The sequence below is a fragment of the Gymnoscopelus microlampas genome (genome assembly GCF_963454915.1).
Source record: "Gymnoscopelus microlampas genome assembly, chromosome: 4".
Lineage (NCBI taxonomy): Eukaryota > Metazoa > Chordata > Actinopteri > Myctophiformes > Myctophidae > Gymnoscopelus > Gymnoscopelus microlampas.
Window position 1 is genome coordinate 49,513,909 of NC_139941.1, and position 13,228 is coordinate 49,527,136.

The following is a 13,228-nucleotide window of genomic DNA, read 5'->3' on the forward strand; positions in this document are numbered from 1 at the left end:
TCTCTCTCAGCTAGGGGGTCCTTGGCCCGAAAACGTTGAAGACCCTTGATTTAGTTTGTTGTTGACACTTTTTCATTGGTTCAATATTTATAGAAACTCACACACACTTAAACAACTTTACAAGAATTTTCTGTTAAAAAATAAATAAATAATAATAATCACAACACGTCACAATGTGACACGTTGTGAGCTTGTAGATCGGCTATTTTTGCTACTTTTGACTGACAGAGTAGGGCATTAGTTTTCAAAAAAAAGTTAAGATATGGAGATACAGGATTTCTGCCCGACAGCAATGATATGATATCTCACAGGATGCTAAGTTGCTCTGAGCTCCTCAGTGTTCACTGACCACAGTTTGAACAAGTCACTTATCTGGCTGACGTCTCTTCAACACTTTGAAACAGGTATATTTTCTTTAATATTCTTTATTATTTAGACAGGCAATGATTGCCATCTAGAATATAGGGCAATGTAAAACTTATTTTAACATAAATAAATACATCACTTTACAAAAAGTTCCATGCGTGAAATTACATCAGCTGTATTTAGAAACAGTAAGCCCATAATTACAGCATATGTTGTCTTCTTTTTGTTTGACCAGTAGCGGAGGGAGCTATAAATGTCTTGGCCGTGATCACGTGTGCGTGGTGTAAGCACAGATTAACTGATCTTTAGAACATATCTCATGTAAGAAACCTTAGCAGATGATGCAAAAGATCTGAACTGATTTCAGTCATTTGGATAAATATTAGGTAGCCTATAGTATTAGGCTTGGTCAAACGAGTAACAGAATACATGTCCTAATTGCTTAAACATTAAAATTGATGTTCAGAAGCATCTTAAAACCCTAATAATATTTAATAAAAGTGAAGCTTAAAGCCTCAACCTGCTATTTCTTCATGGTTGGCCGTATGTAGAACAGCAAGAACATATTGAAGATTTAGATTTATAATACCTTAACAATAATGCCTACATATTGTGCTAATTGTTTAGGAAACACTGCACTATATTTGCTGTAGCCCAAATGCTTGAAGTCTTACTCACCCCTAAAGGATAATACATAAACAACAACACAATGTTGTTTAACACAACAACAAAAATATCATTGTAATTATTCATATTGAAGTTCATAGTAGATTTAATGGTAGTACAAGTTAAATAGCAAAAAACATAAAATTAATACATTTCTGTCATACTGTTTTATATAATCAATACATCCTGTATTGCAGTGTGATGCGGACTGGACAGAAATGTGTCTAATTCATGTTTTATGTGAATAAACTGTCTTGTTGCAGTTGCTGAATGTCCAGTAAAATGCAAAACCACACTGATACTCATATTATGTTTTGTATCTTCATAAATTGTTTTATACTGTTATACTCTATACCGTTACTTCTGCCACTTTTTGATGTCACAGGATGGATCCCAAATTGTGTACATGTGTAGCAGGGCTATGTAAAGCAATGACTAAGCCACCCACACATATAGGAGTGAAGGATCCTTTAAACACATTAACCATATACTGTATATATATATAGATATATAGGACTGAACAAGGTAAGGTTCCCCAGAAAGGTACGGGTTCAGAATGAACAGAACCAGAGGCTGATGTATCAAATGTGTCAAGTTTATTCAAACAGTTGGTATAAAAAGTAGTCAGGTTAAAATACAGAAAGGAAGAAAGCGGTTAGTATTACTGGGAGTTCTGCAAAGGGACTAAACCCAAAAGGCAAAGGGGCAATAAGGGTAAGGGCTTCAGGGCCTCTAAAGTAAATATACCAAAATTAAACAAATCAAATCCAAATAATGCAAAACCAAAAGCAAATAAAGTAAATAAGCAAATCAACACAAAATACAAATACGCAAAACCAAAATCAAAATCATGCAATGCTACTTAATGGCCCAGTATAGCTCTGTCCTCAGGTCAACCCTATTGCACACAGTCCAATAGCAAAAACCTGTCTAAATAGTATATATGGCACGGTGGGAAAAACAGTGATGGTTAGTTCAGCTCCTACAAAAAAAATCAAATAATAAAGCATTAGACCAACCCTCCAACAATTCATCCCAGACATTAGGCCCCTATAGCAAGATGACAAAATACAGCAAAATAACAAACATACCCAAATGAGTCAATATATGCTCATGGCTCCCATTGATATAGGCCTGCACAGCCACAGGGTACTGCTGCTCAAAGGACCTGGAGGCTTCTTGAAATACAGATATATATTAGTATAATTAACAACAGGCCTAATAGTGTCAGCCTATCTAAACTCTTATATATATACTATTGCTACAATGAGTTATAAAAACCTTGTCATTTGTTTCAGATTGTCTTACCGAGAATTAGTCTGTACCCCTCATGCCTCCATGGTCTCTCTCACAAACACTCAAGCCAGGCTTCTGGCTAGACAGGAGGCCGCAAACCTGGCCACCCCTCTGTATGCACTTTCCTTAAAGGGCCAGTGCTACACATGTTTTATGATGATGTCAAAATAACCAACAACCAACATTTTACTTAAATATTTCATTGTTACAGTCTGCTTAAAAATCTATATAACAGCCAGTGGTACATACTGAAACTCAAAATAATAAGTGCAGAATTAACAATTTACTTACTGTGTTTGTTACATTCTGCTTGAACAGTAATGCAGATATTATAACAGCAGCCAGTGTGCTATACTGAAACTAAACATAATTCAAGAACCAACGATTTGGATGTTACAGTCTGTTTGAATCCTAATGCTGATATATGACTGCAGCCAGTTCAGTTGTACACAAGCTCCATTTATACTTCGGCGTACAGCGGGTCACGTGTCGAAAATCTCGAAGCTCACATATGCTACAGTATTTTCGGTGCAAGACACCGTCGAACAACGAAGTATACATTCGGCTGCAACAACAGTTGTTGCAGTGCCGGTGTCGGGTTACTATAGTAACGTCAATGAACAGAGATGAGACATGCAGCTGTCTTGTCATGGTGCACCTGTCTCACTCTCTCACTGACCAGTGGTGTAAAAAGTAATCAAATGTTTTACTTAAGTAAAAGTATGTACTGCAATGTATAAGTACTCTGGTACAAAAGTCCGGAATTCAAAATTTTCTTTACTGGAGTATTTCCAATTTTCAATACTTTTACTATTACTCCACTACATCTCAAAGACAAATATTGTACTTTTACTCCACTACAATTATTTTAAAACTTTAGTTAGTTACTTTGCAGAGAGTACAAAAGTATTGGTATCAAAATGTACTTAAAGTATAAAAGTAGAAAGTACTCATTTTGCAGAATGTCCCATTTCACAAGTTTTCAAATGTATAAACATATTTTGAAAATAGCAGATCTACAAGCTCACAATGCGTTGCATCACAACGCATTGTGGGCTTGTAGATCGGCTATTATCAAATGGCTGAAATAAATATAGGGCTGAAGTGGTTAATGTATGTTTTGTAATTATCAAAAGTAACTAATTATTAAAGCTGTCAAAATTGTACTCAAGTAAAGTACTTGAGTAAATATACTTAGTTACTTTCAACCACTGCTCGCAATGCTCGTGGATAGCGAACTCACATTTAAAATTGCATTTGTATAAACATACCTGACACAAGTTTTAATATCCAGATTTGACAGCAACAGGAATTGAGTGCAGGACCTTGTGAGACCGTTGTCAAGCTTGCAATGCACATAGGGGATTTGCAGAAAGTTTAAAACTAGAGTTGTGGCAGTTTCATTTTCGTTTTAACCATGGAAACGTCAATAAACAGAGATGAGACACACAGCTGTCTTTCTGCTCCCGTCACGGTGCACCTGTCTCACTTTCTGCACTGACCAAAACAAGTTTACATTATATTATATTATCTTTCAGGGCTAAGATCAGAGGCTGGCTAGGCGATGAAGTGAAGTTGAAGCAGAGTAGCAGCAAGTTTGAGTTATTTTTACTTTACTGGAGTATTTCCAATTTTCTGTACTTTTACCTCCGCTCCACTATGTCTCTCGTTTGACCAAACCTAATACTATACCTAATATTTATCCAAATGACTGAAATCAGTTCAGATCTTTTGCATCATGCATTTGTACAAAACATACATTAACCACTTCAGCCCTATACCTTTCAGATCTACAAGCTCAGAAGAGCTTGTAGATCTGCTATTGCCATAAAATAACATGTCCACAGCCAAAACTCAATAAAAGCACATACGGTTCATCTAAAGAGATCTTGATTGATTAATTGTGGAATCCCTGCACATTAGTAGAACAGCTATTATCATAGAGAGAATACAGACATAAAACCATTATAGAATAGATTAATTCTAAACAGTATTCCTTTACCTGATAATCAGTAATGCACCACTTAAGAAACACTAATACAGGTCAGCTATTGAATTCCCTGAATTCAGTAATAACTGTTGTAATCTGGGAGACAAAGCAATAAATGGTGAGACAGGAAAAGTGTAGTGTAGTGTAATGAAAGACCCTTTTTACTTTATTGTTTACATTTAAGCCCTATCATCCTTATTCCTGTGTAGCATTTGTTCAGTTCTATTTGCGTATCTGTTCTGAACACATTTCATAGAAGAAAAGATGTGATTCATCTTGTCTGGAGAAAAATCTAGTATTTGCAGTTGTATTGACATACAGAGGAATACAGAGGAACCATTCTATCAGGAGACACAGAACATGATTGATCAGTGAGGGTGCAGATGTTCTGCCCATTGTAAACAAACGTGGCACAGGGAGGTGTGTATGTGTGTGTGGGGGGGAGGCTGGCGTGCGCTTCCTTTCCAGGCTGGTCCTTTCCATGGTCTTCTGGGACTATTTGCTATCAGTGTTTGGAGCTCTGTCTGTATGGTGGTGGTGGGTGCCCGAGCAATTCCTATGACCTCCACTCGCCTGGGGTTAAACACACAGTCCTCCTCAAAGCCAGACGGTACACACTTCATGCCACAGTTGGGGGGCACCCAGGCCGTGTTGAACCCATGCGCGTTCCAACTGTACTGCATGGGGTGGTTGTCTTGGTCAATGCGCTTGACACGGCCAACGTGCACGCGCAACTCAAGAACCACACGATCACTGGTGGCGGCAGCGTTGAGTGGGTATCGTGCAGCCTTAGCCTGATTGCGGCTGACATAGACTCCAGGTCCCAGCATGCCGGTGGACGACTGCTGAAAGCCATTGGCGATGATGAGGCGTGCATTGGCGACGGTGGTGCCGTGGTACATGGTATGAACATGCCGGTCTGTGGGCTCCTGAGACCCGCTCAGTACCAGATCATTTGCTGCTCCATATGACCTGATCGATCTATGGGATGCCATCCTATTACAATAAGAACACAGACCAATACTGTTGAATATACTGGCAGATTAGCAAGTACTCTTTGTCTTCCTCTCTCTGTTTTAGCAAGCCTGGAATGAGATGAAAGTAAAGTCAAAGCGATGAACATATATGGTCATGTGAACAGAGGGAAATCATGGTAACCCTTGAATGTCATTAAGTAGTTCTTACAGGATACAAAAACAAGTGAAATTGGAAGCGACGAGCCAAAAACTGTACAGACAAAATTGGAACTGGAACACTATACAATTGAAGCTGATAAATGGGTACTATCTCCTGATTGGATTAAATTGGCAACCCATCTGAAAATTAGTTTTTTGTTCACTAAAGAGCTGGGTATACAGGGAGACCCCTGTTGCTGAACAAACACTCTAGCAATGACTACTATCAGTATATAGAAGAGGAAAAAAAACGTATTTCAACACATTTGAGCCTCAGAATATTGATAGGCTGTGTTAATGGACACAGAACATAACACAGTAGTTATGCATTTTAAATATGTAACTTTACATAATGTTTTATGTTTAGCAGCATTTAAATCAATCCCTTGTATTAAGTGTTCCAAAATAATAAGAGGTTAAGAGACTTGACTTGTTTTTGTTACAAGATTGGCATGCTTATATTTTGATATACTGTGTTGCCAGTTTTAAGCTTACTGTATTAGGGAGAAAAAGAGTGACTCACATATCAGCAAGAATCCCCTGAAATATATAAGTAACAACAGTAGGACATACTGTACATACCTTAATTCGTATAAGTAAACAGGAGTACTCCTCCTCCTCCTACTGCGTATTCCCACACACCTAATCGTGGGAATCCATGTGAATGGTGCACCTTGTACCTGACCTATAGTCACATCATGAGGAAGTTATAAAAGTCTAGTGATCTCCCTCTCATGCAGAGTGAAGTAGAACTCATTGTAGGCCAAAGCTCATAGTTTAAGCCTTGTGTAGCACAGAATAGCCTTGTCTAATGCGATCCTTTGTTTGTTGCATTGCATGGCTAATGCTACAGCTGGCCTGTATTTGGTTTAGGTGCACATGGATGTTTGCCATGCTTGTAGCATTTTAATGTGTGTCAAACATCATCTTAAATACCGTGTCTTATCTTTATTTTATTTTATTCAAATGTATTTTATTTATAAGTTTAAAAAATATCCATGAATTCAAGTCTCCATGGGGTGACTAATCAATAGGAAAAAAATATATATTTCTTTGGAACTATCCCTTTAACAGAGTGACTCAACAATGACATAACATGGAGTTAATTCTCTATTTAATTAAAATTAAAATGTAACTACCTTTATGAAGAAATGCTCCAATTCATATCTCATCGCCTCCAATGATGATTCCTTTGGCTCTACCCTTCTTTCACTTTCACTTAACGGTTGAGGAAGTGAAAGAACGGTTAAGGCTTAACCCATTAAAACCGGGAAAGGCAGCATCTGTCATTTTAGATTGTAGTGTTGGCTATTCAAAAATAGCAGATATACAAGCTCCCAGCACGTCACTTCGTGCCGCACTGCGAGCTTGTACTGTACATTTGCTATTTCTGATTTTTTTTTTTTAATCTTGAAAGTGTGAGAACTACTGATTTAGGAGGCATTTGTAGAATCGGCCTCAGGTCTTAATGGGTTAAGTATATGAGCTGTCCTGAACCGGTTGAACAAGTCTCTGACTGACGCTTGAGGCAGGGTGGGGTTGCAAATTGACAACTGAAAAAAAAGGAAAAGTATTTCATATTTGTTTTTGAAAAGCATAGCCCATAAAAGCATTTTTTAATATATATTTTTTTCATTTTCTTCATTTTTTTTAGGTTCTGACAACATACAGTATAGTCTAAAATACTATAGTTCCATTTACCAATGTAATTTACAGAAATGCTTGTCTCGGCCATGCCTTCGGCCTGGCAGAGACAATTAACTGTCAAACCACGGTGGATTGAACCCACAACCTCTGTGGTGGTGGGCAGGGACTTTACCACTGCGCCACCCGAGCGCCTGTGAAATATATTTGTCTTAAAGGAGTTCAGCCAAAAAATGACTTATTTTCTATCAATTACACACCCCATGAAGCCTTGAATTAATGGATTTTTTTTTGTTTTTGTCGCATTCCTAAGCCAATAATTTGATGACCGCTGTATTTCCGGTAGGGGACTTAAAGAGTCTACTTTGAGTCTCCTACAGGATATATTAGCATCTTTCCGCCGATCATCAAATGATTGCCTTAGGAAAAATAAATAATGATAAAATAATAAAAGCCATGAATTCAAGGCTTCATTGGGTGTGTAATTGATAGAAAATAAGTATTTTTTGGGGTGAACTACTCCTTTAATCATTCTTGCAGTGTTTCTTCCATTCATCAAATGTGAGAATCATGTCAGATGTTTACAGGAATGAAGGGAACCAAGTTAGAGTTAGTTTATAGAACAGTGGAGTTCAGGGACCACATCAACTACAGGACTGCTAATGTTAAAAAATGAAATCCAATATTGTTATGACAACAGTTGTTTGTTTATTTAAAGTACAGAACATTAAAAGCAGGGAAGGTGTTTTTTTAAATATACAATCTCACATTGCCATAAAATAACATGTCCACAGCCGAAACTCAATAAAAACACTTCAGGTTCATCTAAACAGATTTTGATTGATTAATTGTGGAATCCCTGCACATTAGTAGAACAGCTATTATCATAGAGAGAATACAGACATAAAACCTTTATAAAATAGACTAATTCTAACAGTATCCCTTTACCTGATAATCAGTAATGCACCACTTAAGAAACACTAATACAGATCAGCTATTGAATTCAGAAATAACTGTTGTAATCTGGGAGACAAAGCAATAAAGGGCGAGACAGGAATATAACAGGAGACTGAGATACTGTTCTGTAGTGAGTCTCTCCCTTTTTCCAGACTTTTTTTTTTTTTTTTACAATTAAGCCCTTCATCATCCTTATTCCTCATATCCTTATTTCTGTGTAGTATATGTTCTGTTCTATTTGCATATCTGTTCTGAACATATTTCATAGAAGAAAAGATACACCATCACTTCCTCCATTGTCGTTGAGCTCTTCCTTTCTTCCATGGTCTTCTGGGACTATTTGCCATCAGTGTTTGGAACTCTCTCAGTATGGCGGTGTTGGGTGCCAGAGCAATGCCTATATGACCTCCACTCGCCTGGGGTTAAACACACAATCCTCCTCACAGCCAGTTGGTACAGACTTCATGCCACAGTTGGGGGGCACCCAGGCTGAGTTGTACCCATGCGCGTTCCAGCTGTACTTCAAGGGGTGGTTGTCTTTGTCAATGTGTTTGACGCGGCCAACGTGCACACGCACCTCAAGAACCACACGATCACTGGCGGCGGCATTAAGTGGGTATCGTTCAGCCTTATCCCGATCGCGGCTGACATAGACTCCAGGTCCCAGCATGCCAGTGGACGACTGCCGAAAGCCATTGGCGATGATGCTGCGTGCGTTGGTGACTGTGGTGCCGTGGTACATGGTATAAACACGCCGGCCTGTGGGCTCTTGAGATGTGCTCAGTCCTTCCAGAGCCCCGCTCAGCCACTCACCCTGGGGTGTCGGCTGTTGAGCAACGTAGGTGTACCTACCTACTGCAGCTGCCATATTTGTCACAAACTGGAATGCCAAGGCCTAAGAAAACAGAACAATGTTGTTGAATAAACTGAGACATTAGTGCTGGCAGATTAACAAGTATCTTTGTCTTCCTCTTCCTCTGTTATAGCAAGCCTGGAATGGGAGAGGAAAGGAAAGTGAAAGCGATGAAAGTTATGGTCAAATCATGATAAAGGTAAACCTTGTATGTCATTAATTATATACAGACATTACCAAGTGTCTTGGTCTCATAAAATCTGTTTAATCCCGCAGTATATTACTTGGTAATGAGCAGGTCATTGTAGCTATTTACTAGACTTTCTGGCCGCTGAGCAGAGCAATATAATTATGCACATTTGAAGGGTAAAAAACATGTTGTGCCCCTATGTGAGCAATTTTGTTTTTTGGGTTTGACTATTTTCATAATGGACTCCTGAACAGTGTTTGAGCCAAGTTTGGTCCAGATGTGTGTATAAAATGTCAAAGTTCAGTGACAGATGATAATGAAGTGATATCGTATCGTGTGTCATCCCACCGTCGGTTTTAATATAGGATATATCATGTCAATTGCCAATTTAAAAGATTCAAGTTACTTAGAAGCTACATGGTTATTACTAAAACAGTTAACTTATATAGCTTATAATAATAGAATAGAATAGGCCTGCATGATTCAGGAGCTTACACAATGGTCCCATTTTTTTTGCCCGGAATTCGTCGCTCATAAAAAAAAAACTCACGTTGTGTCACTCATGTTTACGCACTGCCTCGGAAATGTTCTTCCGTTATAGTTTTTTCCAGACCAGGTTTCATTTCCTGCTTTATCTGCATCACCTTGTCCGTATCTTGCAGTGTTTTGAGGCTGTAGTCTACACAGCCTGTGGATTGAGGAAAGGCTCACATTGCACATACTATTCTGATGGGAGCAAAGCATCAAACTGGGCCAATGAAATAAACGTGGAAACAATAAAAAATAATAACAATAACCTTATTTATATAGCACTTTTCAAAACATGAGTTACAAAGTGCTGAACAGCATTTGGGACATTAAATATATAAGTAAGGTAAAATAAAACAATGGGGATAATCCTGCAGCCCCAGTATCCAGTGGCGTGCACAGACATTTTGAGGGGCAGGTGCTCAAGTAAATTACACTTTTTTTTGTTGACTTGGTCTGCTCTTTTTTCCCTCTACACCTATACCGCTTTGCCAAAAATAGCCGATCTACAAGCCCACAACGCCTCGCAGCGCGAGGCGTTGTGAGCTTGTAGATCTGCTATCTTTGGCTAAAGTTCTCCTCAGAAAAAGGGATGCTAGGTTTCGAGTGGTTATGGTAAAAAGAAAAATCATATCACATAAAGATTTGGCGGACCCCCTGTAGTAACTCTGAGGACCCCCTAGGGGTCCCGGACCCCCTGTTGAAGACCCCTGCTGTTAACTGAAAAAAAAAAAAAACTTTTTTTCAAAAGGGCACTTCTGGTCAAAAGGGCAAAGGGCAGGTGCTCTAGCACCACCTAGAGTCTATCTGTGCACGTCCCTGCCAGTATCAGAAGTAGTGATCTCAAAATGGACCCAATATTTCATTTTCATTTTTGTGTTCAACACGTGAGAGGACCACCAGTGTAACCACTCAGTCACCTTCACTGCTTGTAGACATCGGAGTCAGTGTGTGGGTGTGCGTAACGATTTACGGATTTACAGATTTACGGATTTAAGTTCATATTTTTGCATATGAAAATATATGTTTTATACCCTGGGGCATATTCTGAACTAGTCCAGATTATACCCACCTCATGTGTTTTTCATAAAAATTGGAAGCGATAAACCAAAATAATGAGCATACTGAGCAGACAAAATTGGAACTGGAACACTGAAATTGAAGTTGATAAATGGTTAGGCCTACTTTTTCCTGATTGGATAAAATTGGCTACCCAACTGAACATTCATTTTCTCTTTATTAAAGAGCTGGAGAAACAGGGAGAACCTGTTAATGAATAAACACTCTAAAGCAGTGATTACTATCAGATAAGAGATCTTCAACTTTTGAACACATTTGTTTTTAAATATATTATTTCAGAAAGGAAATGTATCATCATAGTGTACAACACCAAGAGTATTATGTATCTTCATTATGTATAAAACAATAATGAAAAATATAATAATGAACATTAAATGATTAAGGAAACTGATATAAATAAAAAGGAAATAAAGAAACGTGTGCTCCTCGGAGAACAGCTCTCCGCCAGGCCGGGTTTCCTACCCAGGGCCCGCAAACTTTGGAAGACAGTCATAGCCGATTTGAATGGAATAGAATGTGTACAAATGTAATGATTTAATGTTCCACTTTCATGTATTTTAAAGCTCAGCTGCGGCCAATTCTAACTGGGATTTTTTTCCCCAAAAGGTTGCCTTTTTTTTTCTTTCCGATACTTAAAAAAAGTTCTGAATCTTTGAAAATATTTTTGCAAGATTGAAAAAGATTTGAATTCCTTTTACCTCCCAGATCAACATTATACATTTAAGAATGTGCTGATTTACCTGTGTTGTGTTTCACTGATTGATCTGCAATAAACCAGTGGTTCTCAACCTTTTCAGGCCACGACCCCCCAAAACATTCATATTTGAACTGGGGACCCCCCAAAACAATCATATTTGAACTAGGCACCCCCCAAAACAATCATATTTGAACTGGGGACCCCCCAAAACAATCATATTTGAACTAGGCACCCCCCAAAACAATCATATTTGAACTGGGGACCCCCCCCCCCCCTGAAAAAGACTTGAAATTGTAGGAGTTGAGGCGTTACATTTAGTTTAGACTGAGAGAACGAGAGGAATCCATGGTCTCGAAGGGCGGATCCAAACCCAGGCGCCTGGGGCAAGGCGCGTCCTCCGATTGCTTCACCAATCTATGTCCCCCCCTCCCCTCCCCTCCCCCCCCCCCCGGTCTGTGCACGGAGCAGGCTGACGTCACCAAATTTAGAGCGACGCCCCTCTGCACTCTGGTTGGTTAGGAGTTAACAAGGTCCTAAGACCATCGTTCCTGCACCGTTCGCCCAGACGTTTTTCTTTTGAAACAAAAAAAAAGGCTGGGATTCCGAGGCTACATTTAGTTTGACTCAGTTCCCACAGATAAATAGGTCTACATGCTCTAAAAGAGCTTGTAGATCGGCTGTTTAATTTTCTTTTGCCTCTTTCTTATATTATTTGACATTTTGGCCAATGTTTGCCCAGTTTTTATAGTATATAGTTTGTTGATTACTTCTGATGCAGTAATGTTTTTGTTTTGTTTTTGTATTAAAAAGGTCTTAAAAGTCCTTAAAATGTTCTCTTCACTGTCATCTCCCCAAACTCACGTGGGGACCCCATGGGGGACCCGACCCACAGGTTGAGAACCACTGGCCTACACCACAGGTCAAAGGTGATGAGCATCAATGCATTCACATGAACACATTTCTCTCCGTCAGTATATATTACACTGACACCATGATATGAACACAAAGTATCATCAATCATGGAACACCAAACAAGGATATACAGAAATATTTAAATAAACCCATAAAGTCATTTGATTACAATCAGCAACACCTGCAATCATAGAACAGTGATTGGCTGGACAGTGACTCACTCTCATAATACACCCTCGTATGTATATGATTGTTGATCATATATTTAGATAGAATATATAATATATTTATAGAATATAAATACTTGTAAGTTTATATATATACATATATGAATTACATTATTACATTCTTTAATTATCTGTCTAATTTGTCTGTGGTGAAAGATTTGGTTTATTTAAATTTTACAATGTTGGTATTATGTAAAAATATAGACGTCAAGCGATGACGCAGTAAGAGGAACAAAGAGGTAGATTAAATACGTTTTATACTTATTCTACTCCTTTTTGAACATGTAAAGTTATAGTATTTTGTTGTTGCCTCTGAGGCTTGTTTTCGACATGTTCAAGATTTCATTCATCATCATTAATATGGAAGATAAAGGGAGAAGGGAGAGGGAGTCCCACACACTGTCTTCACTTATAAAGAAATGTATTTAGAATGCAACGTTTTGGCCGCTTGGACCTTCATCAGGCATCCTGAACTGTTTCAGGTGAGAGGTACATGATTGGTCAAAAGTAGGTTAATTAGATATTGCTGTGCTTACTTACATACACAAGCACGCGCACACACACAGACACACACACAGACACACACACACACACACACACACACACACACACACACACACACACACACACACACACACACACACACA

General features: G+C 38.6%; 1 protein-coding gene across 1 annotated transcript in view; it reads left to right on the top strand.

Annotated features, from left to right (window-relative positions):
- LOC311042948 (H-2 class II histocompatibility antigen, E-S beta chain-like) overlaps positions 1-13,228 on the top strand; it is a 107,646-nt gene that overhangs the window by 83,861 nt on the left and 10,557 nt on the right. The gene's annotated exons all lie outside the window — the stretch shown is intronic.